The sequence below is a fragment of the Triturus cristatus genome, chromosome 2_2, assembly GCF_964204655.1.
Source record: "Triturus cristatus chromosome 2_2, aTriCri1.1, whole genome shotgun sequence".
Taxonomy (NCBI): Eukaryota; Metazoa; Chordata; class Amphibia; order Caudata; family Salamandridae; genus Triturus; species Triturus cristatus.
Window position 1 is genome coordinate 319,187,359 of NC_140582.1, and position 26,451 is coordinate 319,213,809.

General features: G+C 49.4%; 1 long non-coding RNA gene across 1 annotated transcript; it reads right to left on the reverse strand.

Annotated features, from left to right (window-relative positions):
* Window positions 1-8,429: 8,429 nt before the first annotated feature.
* LOC146862191 (uncharacterized) lies at window positions 8,430-25,505 on the reverse strand. The gene is made up of 2 exons (XR_014978108.1): window positions 25,414-25,505; window positions 8,430-11,504 (listed from the first exon to the last, which is right to left on the reverse strand). It is a non-coding gene; the product is annotated as an uncharacterized LOC146862191 (long non-coding RNA).
* Between the last annotated feature and the right edge of the window lie 946 nt (window positions 25,506-26,451).

Below are 26,451 nucleotides of genomic sequence, written 5' to 3' on the forward strand. Positions count from 1 at the left end.
GGTCAGACTGATTTGCATATGGCCATGTCTGAACTGGGGTGGCAGAGTGGGCTAAAGAACGGTGATGGATCAAACCCAGATCTGTTGACTGGGTGTGAGTGTTTGATTGGTTCTGATGCTCCGTCCATCACCACCCCCTTTTGTACCGGTCTTGTGGAGGCATCTGAATCGGCTCTTCAGGAGGCCAAATGTCCTCTCTATCATTCGCCTTGTCCGGCCATGGGCGGTGTTGTAGCGGAGCTGGGCCGGCGTGATGGGGTTGCGGAGAGGTGTGATCAGCCATGGCATGTTGGGATAGCCAGCGTCCCCTACATGGAAAGCACATGGACATAAGTAGGACAGGAGAAGCGGTCGTGCTGGAAGTCTACGCAAAATACAGGACAGACAGTGTACCCACCAACAACACATGCTCGTTCGTTGCGCAGCTGCGTCATCATTTCAGGCACCCTGCTACGCCTCATGATGTAGGCATCGTGTGCTGATCCTGGAAAACGAGCACAGACATGTGAAATCACCATGTTGGACAGACACACCACAAGGGCATTGATGGAGTGGTAGTGCTTGCGATTCCTGTACGCTACCTTGTGTGCCTGTGGTGGTACCAAAGCCACATGTGTCCCATCTATGGACCCAATGACATGGGGCATCCCTCCCAGGGCATAGAATCCACGCTTGACACCAGTCAACATTTCAGGGGTTGGGAAATGGATGAACTCATCCAGGTGAAGCAACATGCCCTCTAAGAAATCATGCAGCACATGGCAGAACATGCTCTGGGACATGCCACCAACATGAGCTATGGTATTTTGAAAGGTACCCGTGGCAAGAAAATGTAGGGCTGCCATTACCTTCAGCTTGGGTGTCAGTGCCGTAGGATACCTGTGCAGCGGTTGCAGGTGTGGTGCCAGCCTCGCCGTCAACTCCACAATCAACGGTTGGGGGAAGCGGTAGCACCGGATACAGTCATTCTCCCGCATGTCAGCCAAGTCCGGAATTGCTCGGGGAAGAGGCGGCGCTCTGCAGTAATTTGGAAGTGACAAGGAAGAGTGAGTGCACTACAACAACAATTTTTTGGTGCTGAGCACATGTTAATCTGTCAATACACATATGCGACATACGGAGTCAGGTATGTGCCACATGCCCTGGACACGTATGGCTGCCAGGTGACACTCCTACCAAGACCCAGCTACACACGGAGATTGTGAACCTCCACATGCCATGGCATGGGATTAGCTGTGTCCCAGTGTAAGTGAACAGCCAGACGCAACACAGGAGTGACATACATCAACACATCAGCAGAAGTAGGATGTCGAAGGCAGAGACTGGTAGCGGAACACTAGAGCCACAGGTCACATGACATTACACTAGGACAGCCCACACACCTTGCCATGAAGGTGTACATGTAATGACTCACCACACATTCATAGAGAGGATGCAGACATGTCCTTGTTACGCTACTCCGTGTCCCATGCATACATACGCACCTCACATCCGATACCACATGTGGCCTGGTGTGCGGAACAGTGTGCCATGTCCATCTACACACAGACACATGTTGGTTGCTGCAACAGCTGATGCTTTTGAGGGAGCTCCAACATCAAGCTAATGGGAACCCCCCACACATACATGACACAGTCACATCGTGCACCGTGGGTAGTGACATGACTGGTGTGGTAACCCCTGTAGCGGGCATCAGGGGACACTTGCGTGTGTTGTTGACTGTGCCATGCCAGTGACGCTCATCCCAAGTGTGCAGTACGACATGCACACATGTCAAAAGAGTCAAGGGCATGCCTGGCACACATTGCACCGTCACACATGACATCTGTACACATCTCATCATACATCTGGTGCCTTCTCGACTCAGGAGTAATGTGCCACATCACAGCCTTTCACACCTGTGCCCCACACATGTAGTACTGCCCAGACAATGCCTTGATGTCCATCCATGGACAAGTATGTCAGCCCTATTCCTTCCTGTGTGCTGCCTGTCACCACTGTGATGTGTGAAAGGCACCGTACTTTCGCTCAGAGGGCCTGTCTACGTTCCCTATCACTATGGGAGTGCTGCCGTATGTGTACCCATAGTGATAGTGAGCGTATGCACGCGTGTACGGTCCGTATCACTATGGGAACACATACGCGAAGACACCCATAGTGAAAGTGAGCGTACGCACGCGTGTACGGTCCGTATCACTATGAGTACGCATACGCGAGAACACCCATAGTGATAGTGAGCGTACAAGCGTGTGTACGGTCCGTACCACTATGAGTACGCATACGCGAGAACACCCATAGTGAAAGTGAGCGTACGCACGCGTGCACGGTCCGTACCACTATGAGTACGCATACGCGAGAACACCCATAGTGAAAGTGAGTGTACAGGCGTGTGTACGGTCCGTACCACTAGGAGTACGCATACGCGAGAACACCCATAGTGAAAGTGAGCGTACGCACGTGTGTACGGTCCGTACCACTATGAGTACGCATACGCCAGAACACCCATAGTGAAAGTGAGCGTACAGGCGTGTGTACGGTTCGTACCACTTTGAGTACGCATACGCGAGAACACCCATACTGAAAGTGAGCGTACAGGTGTGTGTACGGTCCGTACCACTATGAGTACGCATACGCGAGAACACCCATAGTGAAAGTGAGCGTACGCACGCGTGTACGGTCCATACCACTATGAGTACGCATACGCGAGAACACCCATAGTGAAAGTAAGCGTACAGGCGTGTGTACGGTCCGTACCACTATGAGTACGCATACGCGAGAACACCCATAGTGATACGGACCGTACACGCGTGCGTACGCTCACTTTCACTATCGGTGTTCTCGCGTATGCGTACTCATAGTGGTACGGACCGTACACACGCCTGTACGCTCACTTTCACTATGGGTGTCCTCGCGTATGCGTACTCATAGTGGTACGGACCGTACACACGCTTGTACGCTCACTATCACTATGGGTGTTCTCGCGTATGCGTACTCATAGTGGTACGGACCGTACACACTAAGGTGTGCAGCGACATCCTGGCCTCCGCCTTTGGCCCTGCCCCACCCCCTGTGGTGGAGTCCTCCATCCTTGCACCCACGATGCCTACCCTTCGCCCTCATGTCCCTGCGGTGCCTGGTCCTTCCCCCCCCCACATGATGCCCTCCCCGCTCTGGAAGACGAAGGAGTCTGACTGTGCAGGCAAGCTAGGGGACACGCGTCCCACTGTGTCCCCAACCTGGATTGGAACTTTGGATTGCCCTATGGGCATTGTACAAACATATTTTTGGATGCTGATTAAAGCAATTTATTTTTCCTTAGTACACTACTGTCTGTCTGGTATTGCTGTTGGTCGACCTGCCCCATTATTTTGGGTGGTGATTATGTGTTGGGTGTGTGGGAATTGTCGTCTTGTGCTGGTCATAGGGTGGATCCTGGTATCTGTGTGCCATCACAAGCTGTTGGCTACATAACTTTATTCATGAAAGCAATTACTGCATGGTGACATCGTCCCAAGGTGTGTTCCTTCCTCTGTGTAACCTGACTTCTTCCCTGCAGGGTATTTCCAATATGTGGTGCTGAGCTGTGTCTACATTGGCTGGGTGTGTGACGGACTCGTTAGACTTGGGCCATGCATGCTGAGCGATGTCTCCACCTGCATCATTCGTGGTGTCCTTGGTGGTCACTGTACTTGTGTATGTAGACTGTTGCCATGACTTCATGTGTACATGTATTCTTTTAGGCGCCATGCATATGTATACTTCCAGCCTCGCACACATGTGGTACATGTACTGCAGTATCTTTGTGCACCTGACTGACATTTGTGGGCGTTGGATCTGTGGGTAATCCACCCTTTTCTTTGCAGGGGCACTGCTGTGAGTGTTAGGCACCCACCCCTCCTATGTCTGGGCACTGCTGGGAGGACTCTGCACACACCCCTCCTGCATCTGGGCACTGCTGGGAGGACTCTGCACACACCCCTCCTGCGTCTAGGCACTGCTGGGAAGACTCTGCACACACCACTCCTATTTCAGGATATGTACGCTTAGAACATACACGGGTGTGGGTTCGCTCCATGCATACGAGGTGGGGGTACGGTCCGTACATACACTGTTGGGGTGGGGGTACGCTCCATACGTACGCGGGTGAGGGTACGGGTCGTACTTACACTGTTGGGGTTGGGGGTACGCTCCATACGTACGCGTGTGAGGGTACGGGTCGTACATACACGGTTGGGGTGGGGGTACGGTCCGTTCATACACGGTTGGGGTGGGGGTACGCTCCATGCATACGCGGGTGAGGGTACGGGTCGTGCATACACGGTTGGGGTGGGGGTAAACTCCATATGTACGCGGGTGAGGGTACGGTCCGTACATACACGGTTGGGGTGGGGGTACGCTCCATGCATACGCGGGTGAGGGTACGGGTCGTACATACACTGCTGGGGTGGGGGTACGCTCCATACATACGTGGGTGAGGGTACGGGTCGTACATACACGGTTGGGGTGGGGGTAGGGTCCGTACATACACTGTTGGGGTGGGGGTACGCTCCATACGTATACGGGTGAGGGTACGGGTCGTACTTACACTGTTGGGGTTGGGGGTACGCTCCATACGTACGCGTGTGAGGGTACGGGTCGTACATACACGGTTGGGGTGGGGGTACGGTCCGTACATACACTGTTGGGGTAGGGGTACGCTCCATACGTACACGGGTGAGGGTAGGGGTCGTACTTACACGGTTGGGGGTACGCTCCATGCATACGCGGGTGAGGGTAGGGGTCGTACTTACACTGTTGGGGTTGGGAGTACGCTCCATACGTACGCGGGTGTGGGTAGGGGTCGTACTTACACTGTTGGGGTGGGGGGTACGCTCCATACGTACGCGGGTGAGGGTACGGGTCGTACTTACACTGTTGGGGTGGGAGTACGCTCCATACGTACGCGGATGAGGGTACGGGTCGTACTTACACTGTTGGGGTGGGGGGTACGCTCCATACGTACGCGGGTGAGGGTAGGGGTCGTACTTACACTGTTGGGGTGGGGGGTACGCTCCATACGTACGCGGGTGAGGGTAGGGGTCGTACTTACACTGTTGGCGTGGGGGTACGCTCCATACGTACGCGGGTGAGGGTACGGGTCGTACTTACACTGTTGGGGTGGGGGGTACGCTCCATACGTACGCGGGTGAGGGTACGGGTCGTACTTACACTGTTGGGGTGGGGGTACGCTCCATGCATGCGGGGGTGGGGGTACGGTCCGTACATATCGGTCCCCACACTATGTGATGCTTGTGCGGCCCGTACCCAGGCCTTTGCCACGTGGGTACAGCCGTGCCACCATTGTTAGGATGACGTAGGTGTGGGCGTGGTACGACTCGTACCCATGCTCTTAAGGCGTGGGTACGGGACGTACCTGTATTGTTGTGTTGCCGGTTCGCGTCGTCAAGCACTTCCGTTGTGGCGGACGCTGGCTTTGCTGGACACGCCCCCACCCCCTCGTAGTGACCAGGGCCTGGGGGTCAGGTATGTCCAGGGCATGTGTGCTGGGTGACTTTGGTGGGGGTTTGGTGGCCTGCCCCTGGTCCTGCCCCCCCTTTCCCCCCTCCCTTTGTTGTTCTGACCTTCTGCGGCGTCTGCGTTGTAACCTCTAGAGGAGGTCGACTGCTATGAGGGCCGGGATGACACGTAGGTTCGGGTCCATGTCTGTCCGTCGCGTGCAGGTACGCGTCGTCCTGATTTCCCTGCAGTTTTTGGCTGCCGGAAAATATTCACCGTGCGGGATGACGTCGGTGCGAATCGTGATTCCTGGTTCGTGAATGGCAGGCTGCATGCGTCCCGACGTCACGTCGGCGCTTTCCCGGATCACATTTGTATGTTTGTTTTCGTCGGTCGGGCTTTTGTACGATTCGTACGGAAATGGTATTTCCGTGCGAATCGTAATTCCATGTTTGTATGTTTTTTCGACCGGCTACGCGTCGGATGGAGAATATGCTCCATCCGATGGTTTGTACCCGGTTTTTACCGGATCGTAATCGGCACCAGAGTGTCCTCCCTCGCACTGCCTCAAGACGGAGTCGGCAGTGGCCCACGACAGGCAAGAGAGGAGTCGCACACTCCATGTGGCAGGCCGCCACAGCGGCAGGCGCTCCGAAAACCAGCGACACGTGCCCGGACGTCATGTGCCCAACAAGCAAGGAGCACGTCACACCAATTGATCAGTCTGGACAAGCACGCCTAAACGAAGGCAGAAGCCGGCGCCGCCTCAAGGTCCAGACGCAACGCCCTTGAAGAAAGAAGAGAGTGACAGCCCTGTCACCCCGAAACCAGATGAACACAGGTGGGCCGAACAGACCGACAAAGGGAGAAGACGAGGACTCTTACAGCAAGCCAAGAGCACACCCTAACACACCAGACGGCCACCAAGGCGGACCAACGGCCCTGGAGACAGCACCAAGGGAGAACCAAGAGTAAGCCGCAGCAAGCGCAAACCGAGTCTCATCCCAACGCTTCCCCAGGTGAGCGTCAATCGGCGTCCCTGGATACAGCCTCAAGGGAGAACCAAGAATAAGCCGCAGCAAGCGCAAACCGAGTCTCATCCCAACGCTTCCCCAGGTGAGCGTCAATCGGCGTCCTTGGATACAGCCTCACGGGAGAACCGAACATAAGCCGCAGCAAGCGCAAACCGTGTATCATCCCAACGCTTCCCCAGGTGAGCGTCAACCGGCATCCCTGGATACAGCCTGGATACAGCCTCACGGGCGAACCAAACATAAGCCACAGCAAGCGCAAACCGTGTATCATCCCAACGTTTCCCCTGGTGACCGTCCACCCCAGAGTGTCAGCAGTCTAAGTCAAACAGCATCCCTTCTCCTGACTACAGATGCCATGGGTGAAGATAAGCACCAAGGGTCTTTCCTCACACCGCCCCAAGACGGAGTCGGCAGTGGCCCCAAGCCAGGCAAGAGAGCATCCACACTACCTGTCACGCCACCACTGAAACACAACGTCAGCCAGGCGGAGGCACAGGGCTGCCAAGTCCCTCCTGACATCCAACTCTCCCAACAAGTCTCCATCACCTATCATCCTGAGTCACCCCATGGCTGGCAACCGCCATCACGCCAGCCATCAGCACATGCATCAAACACCACTCCCAGAGTATCGATGGACTGAAGTCCCACGCTGTTGCCACACCAGCCGAGAAAACAGACCAGAGGCTACCTGTGAACCGGGCACACCCCTGAACCGCGGTAGCGAGAGCAAGCATCGGCGAAGACATCCCCACCCTAGAGGGTTGTGCGTGCGTCCAAGTAATGGCTCCTCGGTGGTCCTGCCGCTGCCCCCAGTCGGCACACAAGCGGCCCCAGCGTAGCCTTCCTGCAGTCCTGCAGCAACCCCGGCAACGGGCCTCTCCAGGCGAGAGAGTGAAAAGAGACTGCCTCACCAACGGGTCATCGGTTGCAGCCAAAAGTGTCCACAGAGACAAGTGATCAGGCAACACCTCCACGAACCGTCACCATGAACTCCATCCATGATCATGACGCATCCCATTGAAAGAACTGTTTGAATTCACCACAGACCATCACCAATGTCAACAAAAGGGAAGCCATGCAAGACATGTCATCACAAGTGAACTGACGCTATGCAGCGGACGTCTCCAAGCCAGCGGTCGTGTCCTGAACCCTTCAGGTTAAACGAGTGCCAACTGAGAAGCTCCTGCTGCAGCTAGTGTCATCAGCCCAAGTCTGACGTCTTCCTGTCACCTGTCTCAGAAGACTGATGGACAGTGTGGTGTTTTAGTTAATTGTTTTTGTCCCCACAGGTTGGACTAACATTTTGTTTGTTTTTCAATAAAGTTGGGAAGGAATGTGGTGTCCTGCGGGACACGTTCTAGTGCTCCACAGAAAGACGTTCTTCCAGCCACTCCCTCGAGGGCTGGACACACTTGCACCCCACACCCATCCATCACGGGTGCCACGAGTGACGTGGCCCCACCATTAAAAGGGCCCGCGTGCACGTGCTCGTGGCCAGTTACTGCACCAGACTACCTTGTGTCCGTGTCAGTCACTCCTCACCATGTGGGCCTGAGACCCGACTCCACAACCTGCTTGTGCGATAGAAAACTACCCCATTTCCTTATTTAGCATGAATGACTGACACTGCATGGAGAGGTACAGAATGACCCAATATTGTGGGACGAAAACTGATGGGTGCAGTACAATTTGAGGGCTTGGGTGGTAATCGGCAGACACAGCCTTCATATAGTTCCAGAGCAAGGGCGGGGGTGACATTTGTTATGTGCAGCATTATGAGGTCATGGACAGGTAGAGGGGTATACACATGACTTTGTTGTGTCCAAAATAATTATTCCAAGGGCCACACTTACCATTGGCCCGCAATATTAGGTAAGAAGGAGCAGTTGGCAACGTGGAAGGTTCAAACGTTTATTAGCCACCACAGAACTCTATATAGAGGAGCCTCGTCGATCCTCACCCATCAGGTGCGCCGAGGAAGACTGCTGGCTCCTTGACAGTAACACACTTTTATACATTATCAGTACAGCATACAAAACCATATATGTGGAAAAGTACCAGTTAGTCCTGGCGCCCCTAATGAGCTCATGCCCATTTCTAGTTTCGGTTACACTTACAAAGGGTTACTATCTTTACAGAGAAGGTTGAAAGGGTAACTCCCTTCTCGTCCCAGGCCTAGAGGAATTCGCCTGATACTCCCTTTTAGCAGATGTGACCTTGCTTCTCAGCAACTCAGCCTGTCTTCTAATTAAATGCAAGTAAGGGGAAAACAGAGGGTGTGCGGAAAAGACCACGTGACTCCCAAGTGAGAGAGAGAGCCGCAATCCAAGATGGAGGCGGTTCGGTTTCTCGGCCCTTTTTGTCGTACTAAACATAATCGGGGATCTCGAGCCGTTTAATACACCATAATGAGGTAAACTATCATTAGATATACTGCGCTAATCATATCGTAATATCTTGAATACCTCAGAACGGCCCTTTTAGCGCAGCATAGCTAATAACAGGGTCAGTCTTCGAAAATACCCTCATCAATCTGCATTAAGTCGTGCGTCTCCTTCTGAGCCCGCTGGGTATCTATTCTGGTTTGGACGGGCTCGGGCCTAGGGATGGATCGGCGAACTTGAGCGGCACAGTATGCACAGCAAGCAGGCCCGCACTGTAGACAAAGACAGCAGGTGAAAATGAACCCCACTATTCCTAAAAGAATCATAAATAACTTCCATCCCCAGGTGGTCACCAAATCCCAAAACCACCCAGACAAGGACCAAGTACCAGTCTCGGTGTGAATTTCTGAAGCTAGCCGATGTAGTTTCTGAATAGCTAGATGGACAGAAGGGGCGGAGTCAGGTATATATACACAACAGGAGCTGCCGATGACTCTACAAGCTCCTCCGCGATCAGCTAGAATAACATCTAAAACAAGACGATTTTGGAGGGTCACAAGCCGGGTCGCCTGGAGCTCCACTGTGATATTAGTTAATATTCCTGCAGTAGTATTGACCACCCCTTCCACTACTCTAGATAGCCTCCTAACTTCTTTACTGTTGAGGATGGGTCCCCATATGGGCAACGCCCCTTTTATGATATCAACGAAGTGTTGGGCTGGAGTGTCAGTCTGGTCAGTGGCATCATTACTGGCGGCTTCAGCTTTTAGGCTCCGCCGATTTAAGGAATGAGATTTGTGATAATCGGAAGGAGCTATGTAGACCGGTGGGTAAAGAAAAGATAAGTAACATCGGCCTGCCCATCCCCTGGGTAGCCAAGTGTATGCATTTTCACCGCACACGAAATAAACATTGGGAGGGGTGAGTGTTGGGGGACTACTGAAAGTCTGTAGTTTATAAGTGTAATTACATCTACTATAACCTACAGATAGATGTCCAGTACCCTGCACGCAGAAGGAAGAGGACGTATTCAATACCGGGACCGGAATGATTTTCTCATCTGAGACATTTCGCTCCTGGAAATACTTGAAATACTCAGTAAAATTAAAGGTCATGAAATCCAACACTTCATCCCTCAACCAGGTATCATTCTCATGATCAGTGTATACGTTCATACAGGCGGTAGGATCAAGGGTACCATCCGTCCCCTCAGCATTAGGAGTAAAACCTTGGTGTGTCTCTATATAGGCTAAAATCAAGGCGTAATCCTTCTCTGAAAATCGACGTTCATCTATAGCGTAGTGTTCATATAGCATGGATAACATTTTAAACCAGGCTTCGCAACTACCTAAATAAGACAAGGGCATTGATATGAACAAATCCTGCTTATGCATCACTGACGGGAGAAGACCACAGACCCAACAATCAGTAACATTTGTGGAACTAGGAGTCTGGTGTAGCATCTCAATGAAAGCATTATGTACATATGTCTGTCGATGTCTCTCCTTATGGGGGGCAAAAGTCTGGAAATGATGTTCCTTAGGAGCAGAGGTAGACACTATCAAGGTGTGCACAGGATGGCGAAACTCTAGATATATAAACAGACCTAAGCATAGCACAAAGGATACAATCAATATAAAAATGAAAACAATTTTAACACGCAAACTCCATGAGGAGAACATAGGCAAATGCGGGGGAATGGTACGGGGTACTATGGGCCGTCCTTCTTCAGGGACAAAACGAGCAAAAGGGTACATTTTCTCACTAAAAGTCCAATATAATCTCGGGAAAAGGGCTACGAGCAGTCCGACCTGCCGGAGGGTGCTTCTTTCCTGTGTCCGTATAGAGCCTCACAGGCAGACTCCTATTGTTCAGAAAAAGAAAAAGAAAAACTTCTCGCGTTGGGGTCGCACTTGACGCAACCCTTGTTGAAAGGAAACTCCATCTGGGCCCCCACCAGTCCAACCAATGTCTCTACCTTCGTTCTGAACAGAGCTTTACTGAAAGTTCCATGCTCTCAACGAGTTCAGTCCAGTGTTCTACCAATCCTCAGGTCTTTGCCGAGGCTTCCAACTTCACTTGCCAAGGCTAGACCTGGGATTCCCTATTTCCGGGCCCGCAGGTGATATCGATCCCGACCAGGGGTGTCAGGATTCACAAACAAAGCAGGCACAATGGGATCAGACGAGGAGCTGGGCTCCTGACCAGACGCCTCACTCGGAGTAATTGAGTGGTCGCAAAAAGGGTCTTGCAGGCTCACAGCACTCTCCCCTCGCCCGTCAACTTCTCTGCGGGTGTCCAGGGAAAGTCGTTTCCTAGTGCTGGGTTCGCCCTGGTTTGGCAGGCCTTCCTCCTGGTCAAGCTGCTCCCTTGGCAATGGGAGAGAGACTCGCTTAAGATGGGAGATATGGATCCAGCGCTGCTTACCCTCAACTTTCACCGCCGTTCGTGTTGCCAGGAGCACCTGGTACGGTCGGGACCAGCGCGGATCCAAACTCGATTTTCGTTGATAGTTCCGAACCAAGACCCACTGTCTGGGTTCCACGCTGTGTCCGGGTCCCTCCGGCAGGGGCTGCAGTACGGCCGATATCTGTTGATGAATGGAATGGAGATCTTTAGTCAAAGCATACAAATAATCAGTCAACATAGGATGGTCGATGTCCCTGAAGGATTTGGGCCGGGGTACTCCCCACACGTTGGCAGGTCTACCAAAGATTACCTCATGAGGGGAGATACCGCTCCGGGAATGGGGAGTAGTTCTTACGGACAACAGGGCCAGGGGCAGGAGATCAGGCCATTTTAATCCTGTCGTGTCCTGAAGTTTAGCCAGTTTCAATTTCAGAATCCCATTATATTTTTCAACTAGACCCGCTGATTGAGGATGTCGGGCTGCGTGAAACTTCTGCTGAATGGACAAACCCTTGCATACATGCTTAACCAAGTCAGCATTGAAATGTGTCCCGTTGTCACTCCAAATCACCCTTGGCAACCCATATCGAGGGAAAAACTCTTTTACCAGAGCTTTCGCGGTTGCCAGGGCAGTATTTTCCTTTGTGGGATACGCCTCCACCCATTTACTAAAAGTACAGATCACCACCAGCACGTATTTCAGATTATTAACTCGTTCTAGCTGTATGTAATCCATTTGAAGTACTTCAAAAGGCAGGGTGGGAGGCGCAAAACTACCCGCCAAGACGGGGATGCTAACCCCAGGATTATGCTGGAGACAAATCATGCAATGCTGAACCAGGTTCCTAGCTGTCTTATGGATATTAACATTATACCAGACAGGATCCAATGTGGCACAAATGCCCTGGACCCCTACATGTGAAGGTCCGTGCGCCATAGTTACTACTGCATTTACGAATGCGTTTGGTAGTAACCATCTACACCTCTCTGACAAGTCAGTCCAACACCCATTCTCATCAAGCCTCCCCACCTGTTCTTGCCAGTATGCCAGTTCTTCCGGGGTCACCTCCTTTTGTAGCTCTTTCACACTGTCTATGGTGTTCTTAAAAACCCCTGCCTCTATCACTTTTGTCACTACAAGCATGGAAATGGTGTCAGACTGGGCTGTTTCCTTGGCGATCCTATCCGCAAAGGAATTTCCCCTCCCCACATCATCCACTACAACCTTGTGTGCACTACATTTCACTATGGCCAGGGTTTTAGGCAACGTTAATGCAGCCAGCAATCGGTCAACTAATGGCCCATTCTTTATCTTTTCGCCATGAGATGTCAAGAATCCTCTTTCCGCCCATAACCTCCCGAAGCTATGTGCGACACCGAACGCATATTGGCTATCGGTGTAGACATTTAGCTTCAAGCCTTTCCCCAACTCGCAGGCCCTGAATAATGCAACCAATTCGGCCGCCTGGGCCGACCGGTATGGTATCTTGGCTGCCTCGACTACCGTTTGCAGGATAGTGATCGCATAAGCCGCAGCTGTCGTACCATCCGGTAATCTAAAACAGGACCCATCAACATACAATTCTCCTTGGGCATCAGATAGTGGGGTATCAGTTAGATCTATCCAGCCCTTTGTTTCTTCTTCAGTTCGAAAAATACAATCATGTATGTCTTGTCCACCATCCCCTGAAGGGAGGGGCAACAGCGTGACAGGGTTCAAGTTAACACATCGTTTGATCGTTATATGAGGTGCAAACAGGGTCAATTCGTACCCTGTAAGACGCGCACTAGTTAAGTGCTGCGTCTGTGTCCTGTTCAATAATACGTCCACAGCATGAGGCACCATCACTGTCAGATCCGTATTCAGGACCAGCCCTTCCGATTGTCTGATCGCTACAGCCACTGCTGCTGCAGCCCTCAGACAACTGGGAAGTGCTCTGGCGACATTATCCAAAACCGCCGAGAAATATGCACAAGGCCTTTGCTTACCACCAAAGTCCTGTGTCAACACTGAAAGAGAACAACCGTCCACCTCAATGTACAAAAGGTTTCCGGTAGTCAGGGGTGCCAAGCACAGGAGCAGAGCAAAGAGCAGTTTTCAGAGCAGAAAAGGCAGTCTGGTATTCATCAGTCCAAGGTAAAGGTTCATGCACATCCTTGGTAGTTAGATACAAGAAAGGTTTAGTCAAGAGAGAATAGTTAGCAATCCATTGGCGACAGTAGGAGGTTATACCAAGCAAAGCGCGGACATCACGTTGCGTGCAAGGAACAGGCATGTTAGTTATGGTTGCGATGCGCTCAGGAGTCAACCGTCTTCCCTCCTTCGACAGGAGATGACCGAGATAGGTCACCTCCCGTCGACAATATTGAAATTTAGAGAGCGACACCTTGTTACCATGAGTGGCCAAATGCCGTAGCAGGGTAACCGTAGCATCGCGGCAACCCTGTTCTGTATCAGAGGCCACAAGGAGGTCGTCAACATACTGCAATAGGACATTACCTGGCAGCAATTGTAAAGAATCCAATACTCTTTTTAGGGCTTGGCTGTAGATACTAGGGCTTTCGGTATACCCCTGGGGGGCGCGACAGAATCTAAAGCTGCGGCCCCCCAATGAGAAACCGAAAAAATGTCTGCTATCTGGATGTATGGGAATACTAAAGAAGGCATTCTTCAAATCAATCACCGAGAAAAATGTTGCAGTGGGAGGAATCATGGTCAAAATGGAATTAATGTCTGGTACCACCGGATATTGGGGTACCACAATCTTGTTAATCTCTCGCAAATCAATCACAAATCGATATGTAGCAGCATAATCAGGGGATTGGGGTACAGGGGCTCGTTTAAGAATCGGAAGAATGGGACTGTTACAGACATTAGAAGCCGTTTCCTCCACCACCCCTGTTCTAATCAAGTCAGAAATAATGGCCAGTAAAGCGTGTTCCCCTGCGGGGGCTATTTTATACTGTGGGATCTTCGGTAATTTGGCATTCTGTTTCAGGGTGATGGACACCGGGGGAATTTGTAGGAATCCTACGTCAGTGTCCCCCAGGGCCCAAAGATCCTTTGGGAGTTGTGCAAGCTCAGGAGGTAGTGAGTCCGTTTTCGAAAAACATTGAACGGAGGGGATAGAGGTATTCCGAATGGTCAGATAAACTCCATCAGGGGAGCAATAGATGCGGGCATGCAATCTTTTCAATATATCCATACCCAGGAGATTTTCCCCACACTGGGAGGTGAGGAGGAAAGGGGATTCTATCGAAACCGGTCCTAGAGTAAGGGAAAGTGGCTTAGAAATGGGGCTCACCACCGGAGTTCCAGAGAACCCCACGGACACATTAGTCTGGCCAGACAGAGCGGCCCCCGGGACCAGGGCACGTGAAACAGAACTGTTCATAGCCCCTGTGTCAACCAAAAACTTTACCGATGCATCCAACAATCATGCGTGGACATAAGGTCCAGCTTGATCTATCGGGATTGACACATGCCCCTTACTCTGCCCTTGGCTGTCCTATGTTTGAGTATACCCGGCGTCTTCGTCCGTTACACGTCCATCATTGTAGTACTGTTTACCCTGGTTCTGGTCGAAATAATTCTGACTGTTCTCACCTCGGGCTGCCTGTTCTTGTCTCGTGTGTCCACCACGATGCCCACTCATCCTCCCCCGTCCGCGACCCCTTGAAGCCGTATTCTGTTCATATAGTAACGGACACTGCGCTCTCCAATGCCCCTCCTCTTTACAGAAAGCACATTGATTTATGCCCAAATCTGTTCGCCCAGCTGTTTGCGTCAGTCCCGCCCCTCTTGGAGCGAAATTCTGCAACCCTCGTCCTCTTCCTCTACCCCTCTCCACTTGCTGTAGTAACACTCGTGTTTTCAACTCTTTCGATTTTCTTTCTGTCTTATCCTTGCTCTCATTCTCCCGATGCTCATAATACTGAGCCATGCTCAGTATCGTGGAGGGCGTGGTGGTCGTCCAGGTACTCTCAGCTGCCTGTAACCGAGCCGATACCTCGGGTAGCAAATTGGTTACGAATCTATTGACAAATAAACGTACACCCCCCTCCGTTGCCAAGTCCTGTCCGCTGAAGTCAATGAACACTCCCTCAAACCTCGTGAAAAAATCAGACACACTCTCGTCCTTCTTTTGCTTACAGGCCGTCAGCTTGTCCCAATCTACTTTCCTGGGTGGGATCAGTGAATGCATATAGTTTATTATTCTCTCAGGCAAAGCCAGTATCTCAGGTCGGGGCTTGTTCCCTGGTTTACGATCTCTATCCCAGTTTCTCAGTTGATCCCATGTCCCACCAAATTCCGTAACATGGTCCTGGTCATGTACCTGGCGCCAAATGTCCACCGGTACTAATAAGGCAAAGAATAATTCAATATCTGCCAGCGTCATTACCGCTGACGAGGCGGCCTCGGTCAGTTCCTTGTAATATGCGGTGGGGTTCTTTCTAGGATCTGGCAACTGGCTTTTTAGGGATAGTACCTCACTCCGCTTCCAGGGGGTATAGACCCATTGTTCCTGGAACCGGGCGTCTACCCCGGGACGGGTAATGACGCCGTGGGCATCTACTACTGCGGCAACTTCTGGATGGAAGATAGGGTGCACTTCCCACATAGGGAACTGAGAGAATCCGGCGGGAGTAGTAGACTGCAAACGAGCTCTATAAGAGACCAAAGTCTGTACCTTCCCATACACCTCCTCCGGTGTCAACTGAGATTTATGGACCTGATCAAGAATATCATATAGTATAGCCGGAGCCTTCCCTTCCTGATGTACCTGTTCCCACACAGAAATAAGACGGTTGGCCATATGCTCCAGAGCATGCTGTTGCATCACCGGTTCATAGTCCCTCATAGTACTCCAAATATCGGCAAGCGTATAAATGGGATGTCGCATCCACTGGGATGCTTGTGTAGCAATAGTTTCCCTTTCTTCCGTTCCCAAGGCCGAACGAGTGAACAACTTCCTACCCTCAGTGAGACTGGCCGGACGTAGCGGAGTAGTTGCAGCTGTTACCGGCGTGGTACTGGCGGAGGAGGAGGGCACAACAGAAGGGAAAGGCATTGACCCCAGCGACAGCTGAGGGGTCCCGGCTGCAGCTGCCGTCAATAAATTAGGCAGTATGGCCATAACTTCAGACACAGATGTCGGTAACCGGGAGAGGTTCGGCAGGGAGGGAGGGGTAGTGGTTGCCGGGGGAGCCGAAGCCGAGGCCCCCAGGGACATATCTGGAGCCGGGGCCGAGGCCCCTGATACCTCCGGATATATCCTCTGTGGCACATAAGGGGGTGGTGGTCTGGTGTCCAGTAAATCCTCTATCTCATCTTCTGCATTCGGGCGGGTCACATAGCTCTTATCCACCTTCAGTCGAAATTCACGTTCATGCAATCCAATCCCCTTTCTACTCTGTCTCGGTCATAGGCCATAGCTTTCTGAGTAACATTCTGTCCTGCCTTGGCTCTGGCTACTTTCTCTTCCCTTATTCGCCGTTGTTTGGCCTCCTTCTGCCATGCAATGAGGGCGTCAAACATGGCCTGCCTACTTCGCCTAGAAAACAGTTGTTCCTGTAGGAACGCAATTTTCTTCTCATCAAATGAGCCCGTTTTGGGCCAGCGTAACTCCTCATTGCCCTTGGTATACTTATGCCACAGAGTGCAAAACAACAACGGAGAGATCCCATGTTTGACATACATAAAATGGCTAGGACTGCCCTCCGGCGGGGCAGGTTGGCTCTCAGCTAGTCTGGAGTCACTCGTTCGACAACAGCAGCCAAAACAATTCAATTTACTAAAACAAGACATTTTTTTGTTGTTAGTTTTCAGACATGTATACATAAACAACAGTCAACATGAATCATACACAACATACAATTCGTATCAGAGAACCAAGCCCGTCGACTCTGGTTCACAGTCCGAACACCAGACTGTACGCGGGATTCCGGCCACCCTCCTGGCTCACCACTAAGGCCAGCCCCAAACGAGGACTCGCCCCGTCAGGAGTATGCCCTGTGGCTACCCAGTCTAGGTCGCGGGTCCTTCCACGCACAATCTGTTTTATAATCCTTCGGCGCGCCGTTTTTACTCAAATCAAATACAACCAGTACGTACTTCGAGTCAAACCACGGTAATGCTAACCTCGATCAATCAAGACACCACCCTCCGGTGCGTGTCTTCAAATCAATGCACCGCTGTCCAGCGCGAGCTTCAAACAATTGCAATCCGTGTTCAAAATCAAAAACGCATCGTTCCCAACGAATGCTCTCAAATCAATCAAATAGCACACCGTCTTCGACGCGTGCCTAAACCAATAATGCACCGTGTACAACGCGTGCGTCAAAATCAAATCAACACTCACCGGGTGCACCCAGATACGAATGTTCGTTCTCCGCTGCCAACTCCTCCCGACCAAATCGATCCAGTTTCTGGGTTAAGCCCGTAAGACCCCGGTGAAGGGTAACTAGCAGCAGGGGACGCACCGAAAAGTCGTGCAGGATGGGAGAAATCCTCAGGCTCCTCTCCCGCCAACCGGTCAGGACGCCCCCAACCCCACCACCCGAATACGGGGGGGGGAGACCCTTTCACGGGGTCCCTTCGTGGTCGCCAACTGTTGTGTCCAAAATAATTATTCCAAGGGCCACACTTACCATTGGCCCGCAATATTAGGTAAGAAGGAGCAGTTGGCAACGTGGAAGGTTCAAACGTTTATTAGCCACCACAGAACTCTATATAGAGGAGCCTCGTCGATCCTCACCCATCAGGTGCGCCGAGGAAGACTGCTGGCTCCTTGACAGTAACACACTTTTATACATTATCAGTACAGCATACAAAACCATATATGTGGAAAAGTACCAGTTAGTCCTGGCGCCCCTAATGAGCTCATGCCCATTTCTAGTTTTGGTTACACTTACAAAGGGTTACTATCTTTACAGAGAAGGTCGAAAGGGTAACTCCCTTCTCGTCCCAGGCCTAGAGGAATTCGCCTGATACTCCCTTTTAGCAGATGTGACCTTGCTTCTCAGCAACTCAGCCTGTCTTCTAATTAAATGCAAGTAAGGGGAAAACAGAGGGTGTGCGGAAAAGACCTCGTGACTCCCAAGTGAGAGAGAGAGCCGCAATCCAAGATGGAGGCGGTTCGGTTTCTCGGCACTTTTTGTCGTACTAAACATAATCGGGGATCTCGAGCCGTTTAATACACCATAATGAGGTAAACTATCATTAGATATACTGCGCTAATCATATCGTAATATCTTGAATACCTCAACTTCAAGGTGAGCGGGATCCACCAGGGGACAACGTGCCTATTTTTAGGTCGAGCTTCCATCGACCTGTTATAGCTCTTCTGTGGGGTTTGACAGCAAAGGCACTGCGCTCAAAGATGATGGCATGCACTGACTGATGGTAGGTAAAGTTTCAGCGCATTACTGTTTTTCAGTGGCACACCTCCAGGACAACCAGCCTTTGGGTCCTTTCTTTGAGAGTGCGGTTGAAGTGCAAAATGCACTGCACTCTCCGATGCAGAGGTTTGATTGTCAGCGGGGGAGGCGCAGAAACATATGCTTAACTATTGAATGTTCATGAAAGTACAGCAAAATGTGCACATGATACAACTGAGGGCCACAAAACGTCATTTTTGCGTCACTCTGCTAATACAAGCCGCATTATACTGGCGTTGCATCAGGTGGTTTCAACTATCGGACTATTGTTCTTCACTTGGGGAGGATGGCTGTGTACCTCTTTGATATGCAGCAACTCCTGACTGTAGTGGTAGCTAGAGCTCATCACAGGCTGGTTGTATATTGTGCTAAGCTAGTGGTTCTTTCCACCAAGATAACACCATTGACAGCCCTAGCAGCATGTGGTTTGTGTCTGCTGTGGCTAGTTAGTGTTCAGTGTCTGTGCGGTTTACTTTTAAACTAGTTTTGCACAGCCCCCTGCTGCTATGATCATTTTGTTTATGCTTTTTCAGGGATGGAGCGCTCCTTTCCAGGTATCATTTCTGCAGCCAGCAGTTGCTGTTGCATCACGCCCATCTATTGTGTTTACCTTTACATTGTACTGTTATGCTTGCCAAGAATTGCAGAATGTAGTCATGTCATTGTAGAATGCTTAGAACCTCGGGGTTACTAGGATCTGGTCAGTTGGTGGAAGGAACTCTGACTGTGCAGTCACAATTTCTTACTTTCAAAACAAGAATAAAGTTAGAAAGACAGAACATAACACATCTCAAAGACCAGAAAAAGTAATCTCAACCGTCACAGCGTGCGTCAGATGTACGGATTCCACAACCTGGTTCCAAAAGTCAAAGACATTCACTACTCCAAAATTTGAGAAACTTCTACATATGACGCTGTTCCCCACACCACATCTTCGTGCCTTCCTTGCGTTTGACTACTCAAAATTGTCATCTCTAGGATCCTGCCCTCCCCTTCCTTCACTCGGCACTCCCTGCCTTTCCTTCACTACTTTCCCTTTCTCTTCCCTTCCTCTCTCCCTTTGTTCTTTGCCTCCTATCTCATGTTTCCTCCTCCCTTCCTCCGTGTCATTTTAAGGACTTTTGTACCCCAGCAAGGTAAGTTTTGGGCCCCTCTGTTCGGAAAATATTTACATTTTGTTACTCATTTTCTTATTTTTCAAGCCTGCATGATGCTAAACAATATTGGATTATACTTAAACTTTAACACAAAACAACTGAAATATGTTTTGCCGGGGCCCAAAAATCTTTGAAATGACAGCCTTTTTTTTTTCTAATCTCACTGTTATCCAACCCCACCCGTTACCCACCCACACCCGATTGCCAAAACCAATAGCTTATTGCTCATTCCTCTCCTCCCCCCACTCCAGAAGCTGTCCATTATTACCACCTAGTACTATGCTTGTCTGCTGGCTAAGGAGTTCGAACTTTTTCCCCTTAATGGTATGTAACTAAGGCCAACATGTTTCATTCTGCTAGAAAAATGTTTCCTATGAACAAACATTGTTCAAGCCCCCCTCAGAATTCATGAACACAAATGTCGCTGGGGGTGGACTCTGCAGGTTTCTGCTTTAATGTTTAGACAAGTTTTTGCATAGTATAAATTTTGTAAATTTGAGCACAATTAAAGGTCGCCTTTGATTGTAATTATGTTTCTTCATTTTCACACTTGGTAACACATTCCACACAAATACATTCCACACATGCCACATAATTCCAATCAGCATAATTTCACTCAGCACCACACATTTCCACACCACGTAATTCAGCTGTACACATTTCCATTTCAAACTACATAATTTGACAACCATTCAATATTTCAACCCAACAACACACTACATGCATCCAATCCACACCACAGAATTCCACATCATGCCGCACAATTCAATAGCATACCACATACTTAAACGCAACAACATACCACTCCACCACATTAAATGCCATTCCACATAATTACACTGTGACACACAATCCCACTCCACATTATTTAAATACACTCAATGCCAGATAATTACTATCCACATATTTCCATTATGCACCATGCCACATAATTCCAGTACACAAATCCACCACACAGAATTCCACAAGTAACAATTCCAAACCAAATAATTCCACTCCACACCACATACATACTACACTCCAATCCAAAAACAAGAGTAAAACACATTCTCATATCCAGCGCCAATACCTCCAACTCTCGCGAGACCAATTTGCATTGTAAATGCTTGTTTTTGTGGTTGCTAAAAATGTAGCGGTGCTGAGTTCGAAAAGAAAAAGAACTGCTTTGCCTCCTTTATCTATGGGAACATGTCCTCCCTCCTTTATCTAAGGGAACATGTCCTCCCTGCTTTATCTAAGGGAACATGTCCTCCGTGATGGCCACGAGAGTGGACTCTGTTCCCAGAAGAGATCTGAAAACTGATTGGGTCGGGTCGGGTCGAGACGTTTACTGCTTTCTGAGAGAGACAGTTGGTTATTAACTTCTAATTCGAGGAGGCGGGAAGGAAAAGGAAGGCGATTCGACGTAAGTTGCTAAGTGTTGAAGTATCCGGATCAGGTGAATTTAAGTAGGGGGATGAGCAGGGTTGGACTGGAACGGAATAGGCCGTTTAGTGTACGGTATCTAAAAAACGTGGCCCATGTTTACAAATTGTGGCAGTTTTGATATGTGGAAAGACACGCTCCATAGATGTTTTGCAAGGTACGGACTGCATGGGTTTGAGCTTGCTACAGGCGACGTTTGTTTTAATATCAGGGAACCTTTCATATCAGGGAACGTGTCAGTCAGAACAGGACCCGGCAGAATATAAAACCGGCCCCACACACTGACCTGTCGGAGCAGCCCGCCAGTCACTGCCGGATTGCCCAAATAGGTCGGCGACTCGGCCCTGGAAATCACTGTAGCTTTTTATCAATCATTTGGGAAAGTGCTGGAGTCGAGAGCGGCATTTCAGACGTTAGATCGCACTTACAGATCACTTCTGGTACTTTGTGGGACATTTGTGACGGCAAGGGTCAGAAGGGGGGGGGCAGGCCTAATCGTTTTGGCTATGCAGGATGAGCAGAAACGAGTGGTGGCTCAATTATTGTTACTAATTTATTGCTACTCATTTGATCAACCCCGGAAGGATGACAGGCTGAGTAAACTCGCCGGGATATGCACCTGTAACCACGAGATCAAGGGTACGGGTTGTAAGGGGTCGAAATCTCGCGGAAGCCCAGGCCAGTCACTTGTATTTCAGCCTGCAGAGAACAAAAAACATCAACGAAAGACCGCCACGGCGCTTCATTGGCCCTTCCGTCCAGCAGAGGCGATGCGAACAAAAGATAATTAATTACAAAATGGCCAATTAAAGCTTTCCTTATCAGGTGCGACGCGCGCACATTAGCCTCCCAGGGGAGTGAAAAGCGGCCACAGGCTCTGGAGGATGCCTGAAACCGCCCAGGCGGGAGAGCTTTTCACAGCAGATTAAATAAACATACGCTAACAATTGTCATGTAGTTACATCATTTTGCATTTCTTTAACTGTAGGGTTCATTGTCTGTTTAAAACTTACAGGTTTCGCCCAATGTCGCCCTTCCTATAACTTTAGAACCCTTTACATCACATAAAGGAACATTTACATACCCGAAGAGCTTAAATAAAAGGTACAAGAGCCGAATGTGTTCATCCTTCGAGGTAGAAGTCACTCGCTGGGACTTGAGAAGAGATATTTGGGGCAGCGAGAAGTAACATCAAAGACACGTGATTATGGCAAGAGATTGCAATGTATGGATCAAACTCCTGGCAGAACTGGACGAGCAAAGCATGTACTGCAGTAAGTAAGCAACAACGTGGTAAGTCAGTGCAGGAATTTAAACTGGGCCGGCAGGCCCCCATGCCTGACATTTTATCCTATCGTTAAATTTGTGCAGTTTTTGTTTTCTCCTAGCGCCAAATCTGTTCTGCTCCCCTGATATTTAATCTGGGGTACGGTATAAAGTCACCTGCGTAATTGAGCTGTGTGACACACAGTGGCGGCTGGTGACATCTGAAAGTGGTGGGGCGTAAAAGTTCATCAGGAATGCCATGTGGAGAGCAAGTGAAGAGACCATGCCCGACTGCCTTTAGAGAGGCCTGGTGGGGGATCTCCCCCAGGCAATTGTTTTTAAAAAGAGTGGGCAAATGGTGCATTTTCAAGCAAATTTGAGAAATCAAGACGGTTAATTAATCCATTGTGAAAGTGTAGTTATGACATCAAAGAATAGATTTCATATGATAATGACGTAGGTAGCTGCTTATTCAGTATTACCATTCTTAACATACCTGCTCAGTGCTAGCTCAGTGCAGTGGCCTGTTCACAAGAGCACAGTGCACCAAAGGCAAGTGCGATCTCCTGGGAGCTCCATTCTCAAAGATTAGATTAGAAAGGAGTACAACCTAAGGCAACATGTCTGTGCCAACCCATGGAATCTGTTACCCTGTGTTTTTTGTTTATTTCCAGACAAATGGCTTGCATTTGAAAGTGCTTACTTTCAGCAAACCTGTTTATGTAGGCTGCATGAAATCCATTTGTCAGGCCATAAAGATATCACACAGCAGGGTTGAGGGCTCAGGAGGAGTCAGATGGGCTGGGAACTGTTTTGCTGGCAAAGGAAATCGAGAACAGGACAGCCTGAGTCCACTGTGAAAAGTAAAACGAGATTTATTTACATGGGAGTATGCAAGCATTTGTACAGTTTTATCAAGCTTCCTATGGAGAGAGACGGCTGTGTGACCTGGTGCTGGAATTGGGACCAGTTAGGGGTGATATATGTCACTTTTCCAAATTAAGCTGTTCAGCACAAACAAAACATCCTGTACGAGCGGTGCTGCTTATAAATGTTTGTGTTGGTCCCCGTTACGTGCGAACAGATCGCGATCCTAAATGCCGTCCTTTAAATGGCAGTGGTTTGATGAACAGGGACATTCAAAGATGCATCGAGCTACACAAATAATAAAAAATGTGCATCTTTCGCATGGTGCTGCCGAACAAAAGCTGATCCGCAAAGTGTCACTCTGAATGCCATTTGGCCTGGAAAGTGAATTCTTATAGCGCTGCCATAAGTGTAGGAATTGACTATTGCTGCTGTATCTGCATTTAAATTGGCAAGGCAACATCACTGAATGATATATTTCACATGCATTTCACAAAAACGTGTCTAATAATACAACATTCATCTGGCTTGTCACAAAGCTTGTGTTTAAAAAAAAAAAAAAGTCTATTTCACTGTTGTAACCTTACTAGACACAGTGGTGTTCCAAATACACTTTCCAAGCACCACACACACTCTACATGGAGTTTCATACACATCACGTGGGCAAGCGCTTCAACGTCTGGCCTGTTGTGGGAAGCACTATCTAAATGTTATTGTACAATGCAAACGTATAATGCAGTCAAGACCAAAGAGTGTATGGCTCATTCCACCATCTGAGAAAATAATTTTTAGTAGATTCAATATAAGGTATTACAGCCTGGTGAGTTCACTGTGTTCAAACACTGATAATATGTCATTATTATTACCAAATTCAACAGTATTCTTTATCGACAACTGAAGGATGAAAAGCTATGACTGGCTCAGTGACTCTGCCGAAACTTGAATTGGGCCTGGTGTTAGTGGTTCCTCTAGCCTTTCGGAAACATGTGGAGTAAATCACGTGCGTTTCAGGAATGTGTGTGTGGCTCAGTTTCTGCCACTGACGTCCTGGTAAAAGAGTTTGGAGATGTGAAAGGGAATATGTTGTTGTCCCTTTAGTCACCATCGCCATTTGAGGCACCGCTGTTCACAGGCACATGTACTCGCAATTTTTAAACATTTTTCAAAAGTATAAACGGGTGTTGAAAATGATATGCAGATCAAATGGTGATACAATAACATTGTGTACTGAATACACCATGTATATAGTACTATTTTTTGCCTCATTTTCCAAAGCTCTTTTGTATTTGATAATTGATTGCAGCAAAGTGGAACCCGGAGCGCAATGACTCATATTGTCAAAATAAACTAACATGTTCAGGACAAGCAAAACATCCTGCACGGGCGGAGGTGCTCATTTAAATTTCTGTTGGTGTCTGACCCTTTCATTCACGTGCACACATACATATCGAGGTCCTGGCAACCGAAAATTACATTCAATCAAATACTGTACTCACATTTCAAAGCTCTTTTTGTGTTTGATTAGTAAATGTTCCATTGGAGCGATTTTTGCGCCTACAGGAAAGAAAACCCCGGAGCTCAATTGCTCGAATCCTTAAAATAAAGGAACATGTTAAGCACAAACAAAACATCCTGTACGAGCAGAGCTGCTCTCGCGAGCCAGGGGTTCTAGGTAAAAAACACACAAAGTGCTGTGTGAGTCTCAGCGCTCGGCCCAAGTATATCCTGTGATTCTGGACAAATCACTAAGCCTTAAAAATCTGACCTTGAGTAATGTATCCCGGGCGCTCCTTTAATGCGCGCCAATACCGTTGAGTTGTGTTTAACTACAAACTCTCCTGTGTGAACACCGCATGGCTGCTTAACTGCGCGCACATAAAAAAATCCACAAAAAGTGAAGTATATTTACAGCTTAAAGTAAAAATAGGCACCTACCAGCCTGTATTCTTTTGAGCCTACGTTGTAACAAACACAACAAGACATGGCTTAGCTTCAGCTGCATAACGCTTTTCAAAAGTGAAAGCACACTCGACTACACGTGAGGAAAGGAATGAGCTGCACCCCTCCTACAGCCCGGCCCCTCTCGTGATGACTGGTAATTGTTGCCACCCACTATTCCTTCTCCCTCTCAGCCTGCCCCGCCCCCTGCCATTGAAATGAATAGAGTTCTTCCAACTCCTCCCAGGGCCATTTAGTAAACGCCCGATAAGCAGCCTTATCCATGGCATTCTAACTGGGCACCGGCACGATGATGTCACTGCTGTAGCTTGTGCCTGCAGGTCGAAAGATGACCTCGCCCTGGCAGGCACATGTGCAGCAGGACGTCTGCAGTTTATCACAGCTGCCCCATTAAAAGTAATAGAGCAGCCAGCAAGTGGAAATTTCTTTTGGCTGCTTGGTTTTTTAAATTAATTTCTTACGTCTCCCCTCAGGCTCTGGATGGCAGGGGGGGCGACGCCCCTTTTGCCCCTATACACCAGCCGCCCCTGGTGACACAGTGACAGAACCTTTCGTTTTTTTTGTTTTTAAATGCTGGGGGGGGGGAGGAGTGGCCTTTTCACGTGACCTCGCTTTCGGTTTTCTGTAAATGTTGCCCTTATTTCTACAGTTACCGGGTCTTCTTTGGGTTACATTGCACTGTAAACCGCACCAGGCCAGCTCTAGAATCGACCCCCCTGTCCTGTCACCTGCTCGAGACAGTGTTTTGGAACGTTTACCCGCCTCGCAGAAACAGATGAGTCCCACGGGTCAATTAAGTGAAAAGCGCACCGGGAAGCGCGCCAGTTCGAAGGGTGTTGTTTAAAAATAATAACCGGTATCACGAAAAGTCATAAGATTGTTTGTGTACATGTAAATATTTCGGAAGCTTTCAAATGAAGACCTGCATGCCCGTCAGGAACGAGGCAGTGTCGGCTGGACTTAGGTTCAGGGGGCATCATTTGGAAGTATGTCTTGGCACGATGTTAACCTCTT